At 48.7% G+C, this 13,809-nt stretch overlaps 1 protein-coding gene across 4 annotated transcripts in view; it reads left to right on the top strand.

Moving 5' to 3' along the window:
- NSD2 (nuclear receptor binding SET domain protein 2) overlaps positions 1 to 13,809 on the top strand; it is a 150,738-nt gene that overhangs the window by 56,509 nt on the left and 80,420 nt on the right. The gene's annotated exons all lie outside the window — the stretch shown is intronic.

Genomic DNA, 13,809 nt, shown 5'->3' with positions numbered 1-13,809 from the left:
TAGGATGTGGACAAAGGCCCTCCTTATACCCCTCTGGAGTAAGGATGATCTTGTGTTTAAATGATAATCTTGCCCAGCATCCCATAGGAAGTCTGGTGGAGCCAAAAATGAACCTAGCTCTCTTGGGTCCTAAGCTATTGCCTTAAACACATGAACATTATGTCTCTTCCTGCAACCCCTCTTCCTCATTCTGTTTGTTCTGTGCACTGAATGAGGCAGGTGTCCTCTAGGACAAATAATAATCTCTAATGTAATAAAGTTTTTATTATATTATCATAACATTTTATTTGACAGTTTTTTAAATATAATTTCCTAAGCTTTTAAAAAATCAAAACACAAATTCCACTATGTGGAACCATATTGACCACCTGCAGTATGGGTCCTCACCAGGGCTTGAACCCAGGACCTTTATAGATCTCTACCATTTAAGATGAGGGAATAACTGTTAACAGTAGTAGGTTGTTGTCCTCTGTGTGGTCTAGCCGCTAGAGGGGAACATGACACACACTTTCCTAATGACTTAATCAGTTATTTGCTAGGCAGCCAAAGAATGCTGGGAATCCGAATTTCTGACTCTGGAGAGGAGAATACTCTAGTGCTTACAGGCAGCCTAATCAAGCACATAGATTTGGCACATTCATTCTGAAAGGCTAAGGGGATGAGTCTTGGGTCTGCCATATTAGACAGCTGATTTCTATTTCCAGCTCTGCTAGAAATTCCCTTGTGCAACCTCTGTAAAATGGCAGGGAGACATATTACTTTCCTTCCTCTTAAGGTTAGGGTGTGTGCCCTTGCCCAATAATAATAGGCTGTAAGGTGAATGAAATTAATAGCAAATCGGTGGAAGAGCTGAGACTACAACTGATGGTCTTCTGATTCCCAGCAGAGCCCACCTTCCCATAGACTAAAAGATATTTAGCAGCTGCTGCTTTGTTTGTGTACCATCTAGAGCAGTTTAGGGAATGCCATGGCGATGTATAGGAAGCTCTGAGGAGATGGCAGCATGCTCAGTACAGCTGAAATCTTCAAAGATTTTAGCAGCAAGCAAAAGCTCTACTTAGTATGTGTAAATTATGATTATTTTTTTATCATCCCCCTGAGTTTTATAATTTGAACAAATCTGGTTAAATTTTTCACCAGAATAATAAAAGCACTCCTCTGACTTTAGGATCATCCTGAATGAGCACGAGAAAATTTAACCAGACAGTTAAAGTTCAGCAAAGTTTTATAAGTAACAAAGTTTTATAAGTAACTGAAAACTGATTTATAAAGGAAATTGTTGGGCAACCTTAATTCTCTAGATGTTGCTACGAAATCTATCTAGAATATCTTAGCAACCAAATGGTTTTGGAATCCATTATACTGCAAATTACAACCATTTCTATATTTAGAGAAAGCCAACTGGGTTTTGAAAGCTTTTGATAGTGGGATGAAATAGTCTGCAGTTAGGAACATCTGGATTACTACTCTTTGAATGCTCTTTGAATCAGAAACATATTAAAAACAAACGCCCCCTTTCAAATAAAGCAGTTCTTCTTGGAGTGATAGTCCCAACTGTATTCCACTGCGGGTTTACGTATGTGCACCATGTGTCTGGAGCTGGAGGATTTGAAAGAAGTAGTGTCTGTAGTCCATGCATGCGCCCTTGCTTTTCCTCATGGTTTCATCTGAGGTGATAAAGGGCAGGGCAGACCAACCGCATATTCTCACTATCACATGGTCTGGGTCAGCACTATAGTGTGCGTATATATAGAGCCCTACCAAATTCATAGCCATGAAGAATGCCTCACAGACTGTGAAATCAGATCTCTGTGAAATCTAACTATTGTAGGGGAAGGGGAGGGACAGGGCTGGGGGCATCCATCTGGGTGTTCCTACCGTGCCCTGGGGCCCAAGTAGTAGTCCCGGGGCTGGAGAGGAATGGGACTTCCTCTTCCCCTACCTGGCCGCTCTCAGACCCACCTCCAGGTACCTTTCCTGGCTGCAGGAAGTGCTGTGGCTGCACTGCCTTCAGAGCCCAGCTTCAAAGGCAGCACAGAAGTAAGGGCAGCAGTCCCATGACCTCCCCCCCCATCCCCCAACATCTTTACGACCCCACCCCCACAATCCCTTTTGGATCAGGACCCCCACAGTTACAACACTGACATTTCAGATGTAAACATATGAAATCGTGAAATTGACAGTTTTTTAAAATACTACAACCATGAAATTGAGAAAATGGACCATGAATTTGGTAGGGACTTATGTGTATAGTGGGTTTTCTTTTTTTTTTTTTTGTAATGTTTAACTGTTTTTACATAGTTTTTACTCATTTTAGTAGTTATTTAGAGTTGATTTGGGACTTTTAGCGGGAATCTGTTTATTTTTAAACCCTCCACCCCGTACCCATGCATGGGTACTGGACTATGCCAAAGATCCCAGGCTTTAAAATCTGAACCTTCTGCCAGCTGCACCTTCTTCCCATGTTCCGTCTTGATCAGCAACAAACATCAATGCTGGCTCTACTGCTTGGTAGATGCCCATATTTCATCCTGGTGCAGAGTCTGCCAGTCCTTCCCAAGTCATACCCAAGAAGGCTAGGATCCCCGCCTCAAAAAGCACTTCATGGAAGTCACCATGAGACCTCAGTCAGACCCAGGCCAGGAAACCCGGCGCATGCATCAGCCTGAGATAGCCAGGAGCGTGTATCTGGCTACATAGATAGATTCCGACTCCAGTGATACCACCACTATGGACCCCATGCCAGGGCCTAGTCAAGAAGTAAGGAAGCATTCACATAAGCATGGCACTAAGTCTTCCTCTAAACCGAAGAAGGGAGATGCGCCTTCCAGGAGTTCCAGCAATGGGGAAGCAGTGTGCTCCAAGACACACAAGCATTACAAGAAAATGCATGTACCAGCAGATCTGCCAGTGTCAGGTACCAAGCCATGACATTGTCGACAGTCTCCATTAAGGTATGGGACCTGTTGGCTCTGGGGAAGTCCACCGCTCCGGCTATGGAAAGGGTGCCGTTAATGCCAGAGAGGTCTGGAAAAGTGCCAGAGCCACACAAATTGTTTGCCCTGAGAGAACTGTGATCTCCATGCCTTCTACTCCCATCCACCTCTGCGGGATCAGATCTCCCACCCAAGACATACCACAGTCTCAAGGCATCTTTCGTCACATCCTCCAGTGGTCCACACACTTCCACCAGTTCCAACAGTACTGCCAATGGAACCGGGGTCTGAGCTTCTGTGCTCAGAGGATTCGGAAGAAGCACAGGGTCAGCCCATCCCTTACTGCCTCTCCGAGTACCTGAAGAGACGGTCTACATTGTGGCAATATCCTTTTTCCAACCACAGAGGAGCCACTGGTTCCCTACACCCTGAGGCTTTGTGCAGCACCCACTGGATCCATAATGCTGGCCTTGTTGGGGATCCTATCCCCAATACTCACCCTCCGAATCTGCCTGTTCTGCAAGGGAGATGTCACCTCTCTCTCCATCTAGAGCACCCTCAATTAGGTGCGCCAAACTGATCATGGAGGAAGAACTGCTCAGTCCAGTTCCAGTGCATGGGCACTTTCTATCTTCCTCATCAGATGCTGCAGTGACTTCGGTTTCCTCTCACGCCCCAGATGACTTTCGGCAGTTCAAACATCTGTGTAGCGTGGCAGGTGACCTTCACGTCGCTCTGGAGGAAGTACAGAACACACAACATCAGCTCCTGGACATGCTTCAATCTTTGGTACCAGGTAGGATTGCCCTGCCAATCAACGATTCCATTCTTCAGCCAGCTCAAACAGTTTGGCATACTCCGGCCATGTGCACGTCTGCCCCCAAGGGGGTAGAAAAGCGATACTATGTACCAGCTAAGGGATCGGAGTTTTTTTTCTCATTTCCCCCACACCTCCCCCGCTCCCTCCATTCCCTTGTGATACAAGTTGCAACAGAACAGTCCAGACAGCAACACCCACGCTCCATTCTGGCTGATAAGGAGAGCAAAAAGTTGGACCTTCTGGGATGCAAGGTCTTCTCCTCAGCAAGTCTCCAGTTTAGGATTTCAAACTATCAAGCAATATGACTTCTTGAATTATAGCAAACTGGAGGATTTAGTTGAGAAACTTCCATAACAAGATGAAACCCAGTTCCAGCCCATCTTGGAGGAAGGGAAACTATTGGAGAGGACAATGCTTCAATCAGCGGTAGATGTGGCAGACACTTCCTTATGCTCGATGGCTACGGGCATTTCATGTGGAGGAAATCATGGTATCATTGCTCTAGTTTCTCCAGGGAGGTACAAAATACCATTGAGGACCTCCCTTTCAATGAATCTCATCTTTTAAATCAGAAAACAGATGATTCCCTCCACACCCTAAAGGATTCAAAAGCCACACTTCTCTCGCTGGGTATCTACACACTTGCACCCAATCATAAATTTCTACCAACCACCACCCACACAACCATACAGGACTTCCCAGTTTTTCCGCCATACAAGCCACCACGCAAATGCAGAAAGATTCAACAGTCTCACCTTCAAGTCTGCCTTCACAGCCTTCCTCCTCACACATGCAACCCTCTCAGAGAAGATATTTCTGAGGAACGTTAGAGAGCTGTCAACTATCCCACTCTTCGGGGGGTCGGCTAGCACTCTTTCTACTAGCTTGGAGTTCAATAACGGACAAGTGGATGCTAAATATCCACTATGGCTATATGATCAATTTCATAAGGCAACCTCATCTGCAACCCAATCTCTGGCACCTCTTCAGGGACCACTCTTACGACAGCATGCTCACCCCAGAGGTGGACTCTCTTTACTGCAAAGACGGGTAATAGAGCAGGTTCCTCTGGACTATCTAGGGACAGGCTACTACTTACTTTCTGAAAGGCAAAAAGAAGGGCAGTTGGAGACCAATCCTGGATTTCTGTTGTCTCGATCATTTCATATGAAACTTGGGTGAGTGGATGGTCACCTTAGCAGCCATCATTCCATTCTTGGAAGGAGGCATGTGGTTTACAGCTCTCGATATATAGGATGCCTATTTTCACATCCACATCCATCTGGCCTACAGGACATCAAACGATTCCTTATAACCATAGTAAAGAGTTGCTTGAAACTCCTAGGACGCATGTCATCTTGCACATATGTAGCACAACATGTGTGACTCAGATCTCTCCAAGCTTGGCTAGCATTTGTGTATCAACCGAGCAGGCACAGCCTAGACAAGGTAGTTACCCTTCCACCGGGGATTCTCAAGTCTCTTCATTGGTGGCTCAACCCACACTTGGTATGTGCAGGGGTCACTTTCTCCAGACGCCATCACTCCCTATGTCTGACCAACGATGCCTCGGCATGGGGTGAGGGGCACACCTTGGAGAGCACAGAATTCAGGGCCTCTGGTCTCTGGAAGAGCTGATGCTTAACATCAATGTGAGGGAGCTCAGGGTGGTCCAGCTGGCATGTCAGGCCTTTCACCCTCTCCTGGAGCGCAAGTGCATATCTGTCCTGACAGACCATACAACAGCAATGTTTTATATCAACAGACAGTGGGGAGCATGCTCCTCTCCCCTGTGTCAGGAAGACCTCAAACTCTGGGAGTTCTGCATAGCACACTCCATACTCTTGGAAGCGTCCTGTCTCGCTGGGTCTCAGAACAAGCTAGCAGACCATCTCAGCAGGTCTTTTCACAATCACAAGTGGTCTGTTCGCCCAGACATAATAAACAGTATCTTCCAACGGTGGGGAGTTCTTTAGATGGATCTGTTTGCCACAAGGGACAACAGGAAGTGCCTACAATTCTACTCCTTCCTGAACCACAGCCCGGGTTCTTTGGCAGGTGTGTTTCTTCTCTCCTTCCTACACTGTTGGTTCACAAGGTCCTCCTCAAGATCCAGAGCAACGGAATCTCGGTGATCCTGGTGTCACCGGCCTGGCCATGTGAGCATGGTACACCATGCTACTTGAGCTATCGGTGGATACTCCAGTCACTCTACCGTTAGTTCTGGACCTCATCACTCAACATCACGGCGGTCTTCAGCACCCCAATCTCAAATCTCTCCACCTCACTGCTTGGAAGCTGCATGGTTAAACCCGCTAGAGCTCACATGCTCAGACCCCGTTGAGGAGGTTCTTCTGGGTAGCGGAAAACCTTCAACCAGAGCTACTTACCCAGCCAAGTGGAAAAGATTTGTGAATTGGTGCTTGCAGAGCCGTATCTCTCCGACACAATCGTCGATCCCCTTTATCTTGGACTATCTCCTAAAGTTGAAACAGCAGGGCTTGTCTCACTCCTCGATAAAAGGTTCATGTGGCTGCCCCCAGCTTTTCACCGAGGAGAACATGGCCACTCCATCTTCACTAACCAAATGGTGTGACAGTTCCTCAAAGGGTTGGACAGATTATATCCTCATATTCAGCGTCTCACCCTGGCTTGAGGCCTTAACCTGGAACTCTTGAGACTGATGGGGCACTCGTTTGAGCCCCTAGCGACATGCTCACTACTCTACCTTTCCTATAAGGTGGCCTTTTTGGTTGCAATAACATCAGCCAGAAAGGTGTCCGAGCTCAAGGCTCTCACATCTGACCCTCCATATACCATTTTTTTTACAAAGACAAGTTGCAACTGTGACCTCACCAGGCATTCTCCCGAAGGTGGTCTCAAATTTCCACGCCAACCAAGACCTATTCCTTCTGGTCTTTTCCCCGAAGCCTCATGCCAGTAGCTGCGAGCAGAGGCTCCACTCTCTGGATGTGCGGCATGCACTGGCATTTTATATTGAATGAACTAAGCCGTTCCGCAAGTCAAACCAGCTGATCTGTTGCAGTAGCAGACAGGATGAAAGGCCTCCCAGTGTCCACACAAAGGATATCATCGTGGATCACATCCTGTATCCAGGCTTGTTATGAGCTGGCAAAGGTCACTGCCCCCGCTCTGATTGCGCACTCCACCAGAGCTCAGGCATTGTCGGTGGTCTTCCTGGCCCAGGTCCCGATCCAGGAGATATGTAGAGCGGCAGTGTGGTCCTCAGTCCATACCTTCACTTCCTGTTACTCTAGATCACCCAGCAAGCCAGGGACGATGCAATGTTCGGCAGGGCTGCAGTTCAGTCAGTGATTCCAGGAACTCCAACCGCAGTTCCTAGGTAAGGCTTGGGAGTCACCGTATTGGAATTGATATGACCAAGCTTTCAAAGAAGAAAAAACGGTTACCTACCTTCTCGATGTGTTGCTTCTATCCATTCCAAACCCACCCGCCTTCTCCTCTGTCGGAGTATCTGGAAAGAAGGAACTGGGGAGGTGGCGGGTTAGCAGGGCCCTATATGCCATGCCATGAAGGTGCAACTCCAGGGGGCTCCAGAGCCAACCCAACGGATGCTGCTAGGGGAAAAAGTTTCTGGTGACACCTAATTGGAATGGACATGAGCAACACATCTCGAAAACAGTCACGAGAAGGTGAGTAACCGTTTTTTCAGGATGATGAGCCTGGCTGCTGTAATCTCTTCAGTAGGGACAGAAGGTAGGTTTTTGGCTCTTGACCTACAAGGAGTTTATTTCCACATAGCGATAAACCCATCTTACAGAAAATATTTACACTTTACTGTAGGAATGATATCAGTACAGAGTACTTCCCTTTGGCGTTTCCTTGGCCCCAACGGTGTTCTCAAAGCTCCTACTAGTAATCAATGTTTTCCCTAATTTTTTACGTCCGTGTGTGGAACGACTTTTGTTATGTGCACCAATATGGAAGTGGTGTGGTGGGGGTGAGGCTGAGGGGTTCGGAGTGTGGTAGGGGCTCAGGGCTGGGGCAGAGGTTTTGAGTGTGGTGGAGTGAAGGCTCTGGCTGGGGGTGCAGGCTCTGGAGTGGAGGCTCTGGGGTGGGGCCAGGGGTGAGGGGTTTGGGGTGCAGGCTGCACCAGGCTGTGGCAGGGAGAGAGGACTCCCCCCAGCCCTCTCTCGCTGCAGCAGCCCGGGGTCGGGGGAGAGGCCCCTTTCCCCAGACATGGCAGCGCTTAGGCTGGGGCTGAGGCACCTCTCCCTGCCTGTGCAACCCTTGATAGCCTGCTGCCCAGCCCCGTGGCCACGCAGCTTAGAGGGAACTTAGTTGGTAATGGCCACTTACCTTCCTCAGGATTTTAGTCTTCTTGTACCTTGACACCTGGCTGCTCAGTGGTCTGTTCCATGAAGCAGTACTGTCATCCACTCAGACGGCCCTTTCTCTTTCCCAAGAATTAAGCTCAATGTAAGAGAGTCCATGTTGACCCCTGTACAGAGAATAGAGGTCATTGACAGCCAGGGCATGCCTTCCCACAGACAGATTCTGAACTTTATCAGATCTAGTCAGGACCATTCAAGGGAGTCCTCGAACTTCAGAAAGAAACTGTCTGAAACCTGTCTGAAACTTAAAGGTCTACTTAAAGGTCTCACAAGATCTCAATTCAAAGCAGTGGCAACCTGTTCTTTGCTTCACTTATCCATGAAGACTACCTTTTTTTAGCTATCACGTCATCTTGTAGAATCAGAGAATTTGGGGCCTTGATATTAGATAGGCATTGGCTTTCTATGTAGATAGGACCAAGTAATTTTGGAAGTCTGTTAGACTGCTCGTTTCCATCACAAACAGATCCAGGAGGTCTCTGCCTAGAGACTGTCAAGGTGGATCTCTGTGTGTGTGTAGTTGCTTGTTATGATGTAGCTGGTGCTTAATCCCCACAGTGGAGTGGATGCGTTCCAGTGTCCAAGGTATGTAAGGCTGCTACATGGGCATACAGTACATACATTTTCTAAACACTGTGCCTTGATCCATGCCTTTAATGCAGATGTAGTACTTGGTAATTCAGTCCTGTCTTCAGTTCTGGACTCAATTCTGAAGCTCCTTCCTCCCTATTGGGAGTCATCTGAAGTAGAACACCCATACAGATGCTACTTGAAAAAGAATATGAGGTTACTCAGCCTGTGCAGTAACTGTGGTTCTTTGATATGGGTGCTCCACTACCTGCCCTCCCTCCCTTCTGCTTTGCACTGTTCTCTGTGGGACATTGGATGGAGAAGCAACTGAGGGCAGTTCTGCGCAGTCCTGTGTAGCTTCAGTGTGCGATATGAGGATGTATATGCTGCATGTGCAGGCCAAACAGACACTGCTATTGGAAAACCTATGAAGGGTTCAAGAGGCACATGCGCACCTGAAGTGGCGCACCCATGGGAGGGACATCTTGAAGAACCACGGTTACTGCACAGCATGACTAACCTCTGCTTCCCCATTATAGTTACCTATAGACGGTAATCAAGTCACCCTTTAACCTTCTCTTTGTTAAGCGAAATAGATTAAACTTTGACATAACAAACAACATAACTCATAACAAGGCACGTCTTCTAATCCTGTAATCATTGTTTTTCTTCGAGTGCTGTCCCTGTGGGTGCTCCACTCTAGGTGTCTGTGCGTCCCAGCACCATTGATCGGAGATCGTAGCAGTGCTTGGTTGGGACGCAGGTGCTCAGTTGGTATCTCCTATCTCAGTTGGTATCTTCCTGAGCGCATGCATCCCGCACCCCCCTCAGTTCCTTCTCAACCATCCCCGGCTGAAGACGGGATTTGGGACAGTGCTACTTCTCTTCCCAGGTCTCTGTAGGAAAAAAGTAACAAAGAATATAGAAATAGTTACATCCCAGTTGTTTCCCTTCCTTTAGTGTAGTTACATAGTCAGTTACTTAGTTTAAAAAAAAAATAAAATTTCACTTCAGAATTGTCTCCTGCTGAGGCACTCACATTTCTAGTTCACAATGCCAGGGGCTTCAGGATTCAAAAAGTGTGTTTCCTCTCAGGACTCCATACCACTTTCCGATGGGCACTCACGTTGTGGGAATGTGGGTTTCCCCGGTGCACTTCACACAATGTGCCTCCATTGTATGAGCCTCAAGTCAAGGGCTTAGCGTGACAGGGACCTGCGGCTTAAAATGCTTCTGATGGAAAAATCCCTGCAGCCGCTTTCGGAGACGGGGAAAGTTAAACCCGCTCCTACGCGCTCCCCAGCCAGATCCGAGCCAGTGGGGAGTGTTGCTTCATCCTCTTTGGAGCAAAGGCAAGAAAGGACTCTGACAAGGGTAAAGGGTCTCCTGCGAGATCCTTACCCTCTGTGCTGACAGTGCCACAGGCGGGCGCCTCAGCTCTTCCTAAAGTCTCAGCCGCGGCTTCCGCAGAGGCAGGAACCCGACCTCCCGTACCGGGAAGGTTTCTGCGGCGCCGAGCGCCTCAGCGCTGAAAATAGCCTTGGTGCCGGCTGTGCACTCTGACCCGGTGCCGACAAGGACGTCCTCACCGACCCCCTCTGCGCTAAAAATAGCCACGGTGCCAGGAAGAATGTCGTCACTGAGCCTGCCTCCTACCTCAGCACCAGCAGCGGACCCCCTTCAGGGCACCTCCAACAGACCCGTGGCACCGCTGACACTTTCACTTACTAATGTGCTAGAGCACAGTCCAGGCTCAGCACAGCCCAGGGAGCAGGAGCAACAGTTCCTCACTCAGAGTGACCTCTCAGTGCCACCTGAGCCTAACTCTCCACTCCTGGATATGCAGGGCTCACTCTTCGAAAAGTCACTCTCACCACCTGAACTGGCTACCTTCACTGACAGCGAACCCGATATACAGCAGCAGGCGGAGTTCTCCCCACCTGCCTCTCCTCCACTGGAACCTCTTCCACCTCAGGTTACGGTCCACAGCCACCTGCCTCAGTTTCCCTACTTCGCCCCCCCCCCCCCCCCCGGTGGATGGCACCTGGGTTCTCCTACCCTATGCCTTTGCCACATCCTCCTACCACTCATCCTCAGACCTCTTCTATGAAACCACTACCTGCTTCTGTGCCTCGATCTCCAGCTCCGTCCACTTCTAGAATACCTGAACCCCCTCCTTAGAACGTGAGCTACGAACCATATCCTGACTCACCGAACCCTAACTCTCCATCTGCTCCAGACAGAGCCCTCTCCCCACCGCCTCCACAGGATGTGGAGGATTGTAAACAATTTCAAGAGCTTTTCAAGAGGGTGGCCCTCAGTGAAGACATCCCCCTAGAAGAGGTTCAGGAGACACAACACAAACTCCTCAGAATCCTTCAACCCTCTGCACCCTCAGAGATCGCACTCCCTATAAATGAAGCACTCTTGCAACCAGCTGACACTCTCTGGCAAACTCCAGCTTCTTTATTACCTACCTGCAGAAAGGCTGAATGTAAATACTATGTTCCTGCTAAGAATGCTGACTTCCTGTTTTCTCACCCACAGCTGAACTCTCTCGTCATGGATGCAGTCGCACAAAGGGCGAAACAGCTACAATATCGGCCCACCCCGCAAGACAAGGACCTAAAACGCCTTGACGTCTTGGGTCGCAAGGTTTACACGTCCTCCACTCTAAAATTCAGAATTGCAAACTACTCTGTACTCCTCGCCAGCTACGACTTTGATAACAACAATAAACTTTTTGAATTTGCCTCCTACATTTCAGAAGATAGGAGAGCAGACTTTAAATTAACTCTGAGAGAGGGCTTGTAGGGCCAAGGTTGATTTCCAGAACGGCCCTACAAGCCTCTGTAGACACGGTGGACACAGCAGCCCGTACTACTGCAACTGCTGTGGTTTTGATCTTCATGGCTTCCTGCATCTGGTGTCCCTAAAGATCTGCAGACCAAAGTGGAGGACCTCCCCTTTGATAAAGACAAACTGTTTTCCCAAAAAAGGATGAACTACTTCACACCATGAAAGATTCTAGTGCAACACTGCACACCCCGGGTATTCACCCATCTCTTCCCAGGAGACAACGATACAAACCTTACCAAAGACTGCGCACACAACAATATTATCGGCCTCAACCCAAACCATATGACTTAAATAAGAATCGCTGTAGACCCCCTAAGCGCAGACAAAATCAAGCTCAAGCAACCACCTCCCACCCATCCGGGAATAAACAACAATTTTGAAACGTTGGTCGAGGGTCTGCGTGACCACCCCTTGATTCCACAGCCTACTTGCCCATTTGGCCACTGCCACCAGAGTTTCCAATGCCTGGCAGCGTATTACACAGGATCTCTGGGTCCTCGAAATAGTTCAATCCGGTTACTCTATCCTATCCTTCCCCCTTTCCCGTCCCTCTTCAGGGACCCCTCTCACGAGCACCTACTTCGCGTAGAAGTGGCTCACCTTCTCCAGCTAGGCGCAGTGGAACCTGTGCCGACGCAACATCGAGGGAAAGGGTTCTACTCCCATTACTTACTGACCCAGAAAAAGACCAGGGGATGGAGGCCTATGCTAGATCTCCGCCAACTGAACAAATTTGTGAGGATACAAAAATTCAAGATGGTCACACTGGGCACAGTAATTCCTGCACTGGCTCAAGGGAACTGGTTCACAGCCCTTGACCTACAGGAAGCTTATTTTCATAATAATTCATCCAGCTCACAGAAGCTTCCTATGATTCACAATCGGTCATGACATTTTTAATACAGAGTTCTTCCTTTCAGCCTCTCCACAGCAACGAGAGTCTTTTTCAAAACTCTAGCCATGGTCGTGGCTCACCTCTACGAACATGGGATCACGCTTTTCCCCTACCTGGACGATTGCCTCATCAAGGGCAACTCCTATGGCGAGACACTTCAAGCTACCCGTTTCGTCATATCCCTCTTTCACAGCTTAGGCCTCCAAATACACATCCCAAAATCCACCCTGACACCTACACAACAGATCAAATTCATCGAAGCTCATCTTGACTCAATCCAGAGCAGAGCCTTGCTCCCATATCACAGATTCCTTGCTATCATGCAGCTCATACGCAAGCTCTCTATTCGTCCCAGGACACAGGCAAGAATCTGTCTACAGCTCCTTGGTCACATGGCAGCCACCACCTTCGTGGTCCAGTATGCTAGGCTGCACATGAGATGTCTTCAGGGCTGGCTCAATTCCAATTTCAAACCCAACAGACACACCTTAGGGACGCTGCAGACTCCTCCTCCCAATGTTCTAGCTTCCCTACATTGGTGGACGAGACCAGAAAACCTCTGCACGGGGGTTTCCTTCCAGTAACGATCCCTAACGCTCATGCTCACCATGGGCGCTTCCCTAATCAGTTGGGGAGCGCATCTAGGGGGGCACAAGGCAGGTGGTCCACATCAGAGACGCACCTACACATAACTCTCTTAGAGCTCAGAGCAGTGAGGCTAGCATGCCTTCACTTTCTTCCCCTCATAAAGAACAAAAGACAACATAGCACATATGTACTACATCAACAGACGGGGGGAGCCCGATCACATTCGCTTTGCATGGAAGCCATCCGACTATGGAATTGGTGCATACAACATCAAATACAAATCATCGCTTCCTACCTACCAGGCTGCCAAAACACTACTGCCGACGCACTCAGCAGACACTTCTCAACAGAACACAAATGGGAACTTCATCCCGCAATACTTAAACAGCTCTTCTCCCTCTGGGGCACCCCATCAATACACCTGGGTTGTGGCAAGGAGAATTGAAAATGTCGGCTGTTTTGCTCCAGAGCGGGACTCGGGACTGCATGCCTAGGAGATGCATTCCTCATCCCGTGGAACAACTCTCTCCTCTATGCCTTCCCAGCAATCCCTCTGCTACGCAGTGTTCTTCGGAAGATCGTAGCCGACAAGGCCTGGGTCATCCTTACAGCCCCAGCTTGGCCAAGACAGACGTGGTATCTTTATCTACTCCGCATGTCCTCCCGTCATCCACGTGCTCTCCCCAACAGGCCAGATCTCCTGTCCCAGGCCAACGGACGGGTTCTTCACCCACAGCTCCTAAAGCTCCATCTGACAGCCTGTTT

Source organism: Caretta caretta, chromosome 4, assembly GCF_965140235.1.
Source record: "Caretta caretta isolate rCarCar2 chromosome 4, rCarCar1.hap1, whole genome shotgun sequence".
In the NCBI taxonomy this organism is placed as follows: Eukaryota; Metazoa; Chordata; order Testudines; family Cheloniidae; genus Caretta; species Caretta caretta.
Note: the sequence above shows the minus strand (reverse complement) of the source record. Positions and strands in the feature narration are given on the sequence as shown.